Here is a 6,375-nt window from a genome sequence, read left to right as displayed (position 1 = left end):
CGTATGACACTTGAGCTTCAAAGTGATTTTTGATAGGAGACAGATGCATGTTACGGGCTGTAACAATTTCCATAAACTGCAATGAAATCTTATGTTCCGGTTGGCATTGCAGTTCTGTTTTTCATACTGTTTCTTAATAATAATGTTAAGAATACATTAAAGCTGTTACTAATAAGTTTTCTTTGCATTAGTGTAATGGTAAACTAAACCCAGTGCAATTGTAACAAACCTTTCAAAGGTGTAAAAAAATGGATGGATGGCTCTCAATGAGGAGATGGCTCCTGTCGTTTGTGACCAACCCATCACTACAGTGGACTCAAACTGTTCTTTCACATAGGACATTTATGTTGTCTTTCATGCTAATTTGTGAAACCATCATCCCACAAACTCCCTCTCTTTTGTCATGTCCCACTGACCTGATAAAAAAGTTGAGTTAGCTTTTTACAATCCGAGCTGTCCACTGGAGCGGTCAGTGGACAGCTCTGCCTGTCTCTTCACTCAAGTGTCCAAGTCATGCAGCCACAGAGCAGATGAGACAACAATAAAGTTGATAATCAAACTGCAGTCTTGGGTGTCCTGTTGCCAAGAGCACATATGGACACCTTTATGCTTGAACATGGCCAGTCCATAAAAGTTTAATAACAAAACTGATTGGTTCAGTTCAGGGGTGACATCCAAGGTGAGTCCAATTATTTCTAGTCAGAAACTCTCAACCTCACACACATTTCACAACCCAAAGGCCAGCTTCTGTAGGAAGGAAGGTCACCACCATCCTACATTAAACCTAACTCTTCTGCACCCTACCACAGGAGGGACTTATAAGTAGTGAGTCTATGGGAAGGGGGCCCATGTCTCTAAATGGGTGAAAGCCCTGCCATCAGGCACTCACCAACCTGGTCTGGTTCCAGAGTGGGACCCCAAACATCATTCTGGCAGGAGAACACTGTTTCCAATCGTGGAAATCATCATAAGGGGTCTATTATGTTCTTTGAAATGCATTTATGGCTAATTTTTATACATACTTTTTTTTTTCAAAAAAGAAGTCAAAAACCAATGGAAAAACATGGAAATACTTAGAATTGTACAAAAATTCTGTAAAGAAAAAACGTCACTCTTAGTTTGAACCAAGCTAGTGAAAGTGATACATACTGCTATATGAAGGTAATAATGGACTCCTGATCCACGTATGTTAAAATACCCTTGATTAATCCTTCATTGTTGCTGATTGCTAGACAGAGACTTTATAGCTAGCTAGTTATGCATCTTCTCTATAAGTTTTCTGCGGTGCCTTCTACAATCAGGAGAAACAATGTACCGTAGCCGAGAAAAATAGATATTCATGCTGAAGTGCATATCTATATTCCTTTTCAGGGTTTTTTTTTTGTTTTTTTTTACCAATTCTTAGCAAATTCCTGCAGATGGGTCACCAGCAGCCATAGGCTGATATTTGTAAGTACATGTGCTAAAGCAAAAACACTGTCTCAGGCTGAAAGACATTCTTCATGACAACTGACATTTCTCTACTCCCTGTGTGTGTGGGGTATGTGTGCAGTGGTATGGGGGTGGTGACTGAAAGCTTTGCAGACAAAAGGAGAGTTCAATACACTCGACAAGGGTCTCTAAAATTTTTAAAAGCTGCCTTTCGATTGGGGTCGATTGGGGTTCTGAAAGCCCTTCTGGTTCCCTGTGTGAGTTTAAAATAACACGTTTTGTCATGCTTGTCCTCCTCACAGGCTCTTTCTCTGTTAGGAGACCAGTAGAGTAGAGTAATGGTCACTGAACCTTAAAGCTTTTAACTCATAAATCAGCAAAACCTCTGAGCCTATGACTTATTAAGGTATTTTAAAATTAAACAAGACCATAATGACCATTCCTTTAGTTTTCTTAATTGCTGCTGACTTTCTCTTCTACTTAAAATTATATGATATTGGTTAGGTAATTTAAAGTTTACCTACTTTGTGTTTCACAACTGGAGTTTACCGAAGAGGAAGCAAAAATGCATGGTTTGTAATTTTGAATTGTTCCATTGTGGTCAAATTCTGTTACATCCATGTTCTACTCCTCACACATTTTGAAATTTTCTTTTGTGTTCCTGTTATTTGTTTACAATTAGAGGTCAAAATCTGATATGCATATGTCCAAAGGAATATCTGACTGTGAACAGGTAGCTCCAAAAGTTTGAAGTCATCGCACTCTGGTAAGGATCTTTGAGCAAATGTGCAAGGCTAATGTTAGTTTTCTGTCTCTAGCTTTTGGTCTCCAAGCTGCAGAGATATGGGAGCCCTGCTCTCTATTTGTTCCAATTATTTTTAACTGGCCAGTACTAATAGAAAGAGTTGTTCATCAGGTTCCCAGATAAAGTGTCTTGCTTTGAGCACTGTAGTTATTAATGTGTAGTGTTAGACTATTCACTATATGCTCCTTTCTAAGAATGAGTAGAAAATATTAAAAGTTAATGTCTAAATCAAACAAAGCAATTCAATAGAAATTAATTCAGCACCTATATACATATAACTTAAAATTTACTGCACAATCAAGAAGCATTTGATTGTGAAAGTACGTACTTTGTAAGGTTAATTACTATTATTAATTCTATATTTCATTGTTTTCATATTTTTATGTTAAGTGACTACACAACTGAATCCTAAAGTTGTTGGATTAGTAGCCCAATCTGTTCAATAAAACAAATAGTTGTTATCATGAAGTGCAGATGTAGCTGAGTTAATTGTATTTATTTATTATTTGATGATCCTTCTCAAAACATTTTTATTTCTATTTTGTCGAATTAACATATCTGCTGACATGGCTATTTCTGTTTTAACTGCTTTTATTTCTGGTTCCTAATGTAAATATTGTTTTTGGGGGGACGTTATTAGTGTTGCACAAAGCAATGTTCAGTGACGTAGCTGCAGCAGCCAGGCAGAAGCTGCCTAACTGAGCTGCTGGTAAGATGCGCGCTAAAGTTACCTCTCACTTTTAATAATGTTTATATTGTTAAAAATAGTTTTCACAGCTTTTGTTCTGCAAAAATATAATGTTAACTGTGCAAGTGTTTTTTAAAAACAACTTTGGTGTTGGTTAAAGTTAATTTGTTACGTTATTAAGTTTGTATAAAGTTTTCCTCCAAAATGTGTTTGTTGGGCCGCAGGACCGTGACGGTGATGCGTGTATCATACCTGGTGCTGAGTGTGTCCCACTGTTTTATAGGAATAAAAACCAACGCAGAGTACTATTCCTGTGTGATCCTTTCCACATCTGTTACACAGACATAGTGACATAGCAGAGTTATTCTTGCTGTCATTAGAGCAGCACTCTTTTGTTTCAGGTTGTAATGAGTGATTAAGTATGCCTGATGCTAAATCCTAAAATTTCTACAAGGCAAAACTAAACCTAAAACCTAAACATCATAGTCATTTAAAGGTCAAATTTGGAGTTAAAGAAATCAATTTTGAGAAGGTCTTTTGGCAGAAATATATATGCATGTAGCAACCTTTGAAGTCATAGATGTAAGTCTGCTGGAATATGTTTGGGGGCATTGTGAGGGGTCACGTGGTGCACAAAACCTCCTCTGACTGATTTTAAATTGCGTGGAAAAGGGTTTCGCAGACATTGCATCACATCTGTCTGTGTAAAGACATGATAAGCACATGCAGATTTCCCTCCTATACGTGCACAGACTCTGTTGCATAAACACAAATCCTGCGTCTGACTTCCTCACCTTTTCTGATCAGACTTCAAACGGCATATCAAGCGAACTGGCATTTTTTTCTTTTAATGCATTTCATTATTGTGATTCATAATTTCTCTACCAGACTGGATGTCATGCTGTCAAGTCTATTTCTTTTCCATTTGCGCTGTATATGAGATGCTTCTACATTATAAAAATATCAAAATTTAAATGCGAAGGCGCTACCTCTCCTATAAAGTATTTTATTTTCAAAGTTTAAAATTGGAATTAATTTTCTTAAAATGTTAATTAAAATAACTTGTAACAGTTAAAATGTATTGTCCATGGAATTTGGCTTTTGCATAACCTCACAAAATTTGTCTATCAATTCGGTGAACCCTTAGTGGGAACGACTTGGTAGAAAGAGAATTTTATTCAAACAAGTTGTTCCCGTGCAATCCTTACTGCACATATTACATACAGTACAATCAAAAGTACTTGGCTGAAGTTCATTAATATACAGTTAAATATGGGTAACCTCAGGAATATAACTTAAGCTTAACTTTAATTTGATTATGAATCAGTAATTTAAGAAATCACAAAACAACATTTCATCAGGAACGCATATTGGTTGGAGCTATTTCATTATGTGCACAGGTAGATGTGGAAGCTGCCTTCATTGTGGAAAGTATTTAAGGATGGAGAGGAAAACTTTCATGAAACTGAAGAAAAACAATTTATTAAGTGAATTAAAGCAGAAGAGGTGAATGAATGGTGTTACACATCATCATTTCAACATAAAAGAAGCTTTGTTCTTGAAACACAAGAGTCACATGAGGGCTCGGGTGTTATCAGGAAATCTTTTTTTCTTTTAAAATGACTAAGTATGCTTCCTAACAATGTCAAAACAATGTTTTTTATTAGTGTATTGACTTTGTAATGAACCAGTTAATATTACAGAGACATCCCTCTTAAGAGCTCCCCTGTAGTGTTTTCACAGCTGAGAGAATAAAAATAGTCTTTTTTTGATTTGCCTCCATTATTAAACATATCACATCTCAGCAGTGCATTGTCTCTTGCCAGCCCTGGCAGCAGGTCTCAAGCGCAGTGGAAAATCATCTCTCCCAAGAGTTTTACATTCTGAAAATCTGCAGCATAAACCAAATAGGACATCCTCTGTTGTTATTTTGGCTCCTGCATAACCTTCGTGATTTGGCTCAATGATTCTCTCAGCCGAATCTTTCAGTGCTGGGTGGAGGCATTGAAAGCTTTGGAAATCTGTTAGACTTACCTTTAACTGAACACTGCTGTTTTTTTTACTTACTGAAGTAATTCACTGTAGGGTGACCAAGTTAAAGCTAGGACACACTATGTGAGGACATTTTTATAATGATTAAATAAAAATATGCATATTTTTAACTGACCAACTGCACATGCAGACCATCAGCTGATTTCTACATGATTTAATTTAAATAGAGCTGTCATAGCTGGAGGACACAGCTGCAATAGTTACAAGTAGCTGTAGCAGTGTCCAACAGTCAATCAAAAAAGGGATTTTTAAAAGGGAGCAATAATTTCTTCCCATTTTTTTTACCATGTTAGTTCTGCTATTTTTAAATTTTTACTTTTATCAATAAATGAAATCTTTATTTCAAATTTGCATTTTCTATTTACTCCTGTAATCTTTGTGTTAAAACAAAGTTTGTTTAATTTTGCTATAACTTTAAGTGTCTTACACTAACTGTGTCAGTGTGAGACACTTTAATGTCTCACTGAGGCATTGAATTGTGACCAATTCCATAAACTGAAAGTCTGTAAAGGGACAAACACTCTTTGTCAGCACTGCAGATTGATGGATGGCTACGACACTTCAAGAGTTTAAAGTCTTCAAATAAAAATATATTCTTTTTTTATGCAGGTCCACAACAAAACCCTGCATCACTTCCACATATTTCCAGATTTTGTATAAAGCCTTTACTCAACTAATATCCCTTATGCCAACTTACATTGTCTTGCAAGACTATTGAGGGTTCCAATCCTGTGTGGCGTTTGGATATTCTTTCTGTGCATGTGTGTTTTCTCTGGGTTCTCTTTCCAAAAGCAAATAAGTTGGACATTCCATGTTGCCCTCTGTATATTTGATTGTTTGTCTCATGTTGACTTAGTGATGAACTGACAAAATTTACACACTTCTCCCCCTTTTAGCGATGGATCTAGACACCTGCAGCAATTAATAGAGAAACCTTTAGAAAGGAGGAAGAAAGGCTGAGGAAAGGATTCTGGTGTTCGTTGTATTTTTAAGAGACTCTTTGGACCTTTAGTCTTGTTGAGCAGTTACAGCCCACAATCCCAAGTTGGCAGTGATGCTAAAGCAGAATAGATGAACCTCCTGACAACCTGGGGTTTTTAATAACTGCTTTTTATATTCTTAAAATTTATGAATCTACATGTTTTATGGTGTAATAAAGTTTATAGTTTTAAGCCCATTGTCACTATATCCCACATGCTGCTTGGGGCCACTCTGACTCCCCATTAGAAACCCAACTCAATTTAAAAAAAAAGTTGTGTTATCCCGACGAGAGCTATAATATTATGTCTTGGATATGCTCAAAATAGATAACTTTTTAATCTCAGTACACACACATCAATGAAAAACAGTGGTAAACCATCTTATTCAGCAATATTGGGTATTTACATAAACACTTCTA

General features: G+C 36.3%; 1 long non-coding RNA gene across 1 annotated transcript; it reads left to right on the top strand.

Moving 5' to 3' along the window:
• Nucleotides 1–2,840: 2,840 nt before the first annotated feature.
• Nucleotides 2,841–3,215, top strand: LOC116709465 (uncharacterized). Its single transcript, XR_004336876.1, has 2 exons — nucleotides 2,841–2,945; nucleotides 3,149–3,215. It is a non-coding gene; the product is annotated as an uncharacterized LOC116709465 (long non-coding RNA).
• Nucleotides 3,216–6,375: the final 3,160 nt, after the last annotated feature.

Source organism: Xiphophorus hellerii, chromosome 19 (genome assembly GCF_003331165.1).
Source record: "Xiphophorus hellerii strain 12219 chromosome 19, Xiphophorus_hellerii-4.1, whole genome shotgun sequence".
NCBI lineage: Eukaryota > Metazoa > Chordata > Actinopteri > Cyprinodontiformes > Poeciliidae > Xiphophorus > Xiphophorus hellerii.
Note: the sequence above shows the minus strand (reverse complement) of the source record. Positions and strands in the feature narration are given on the sequence as shown.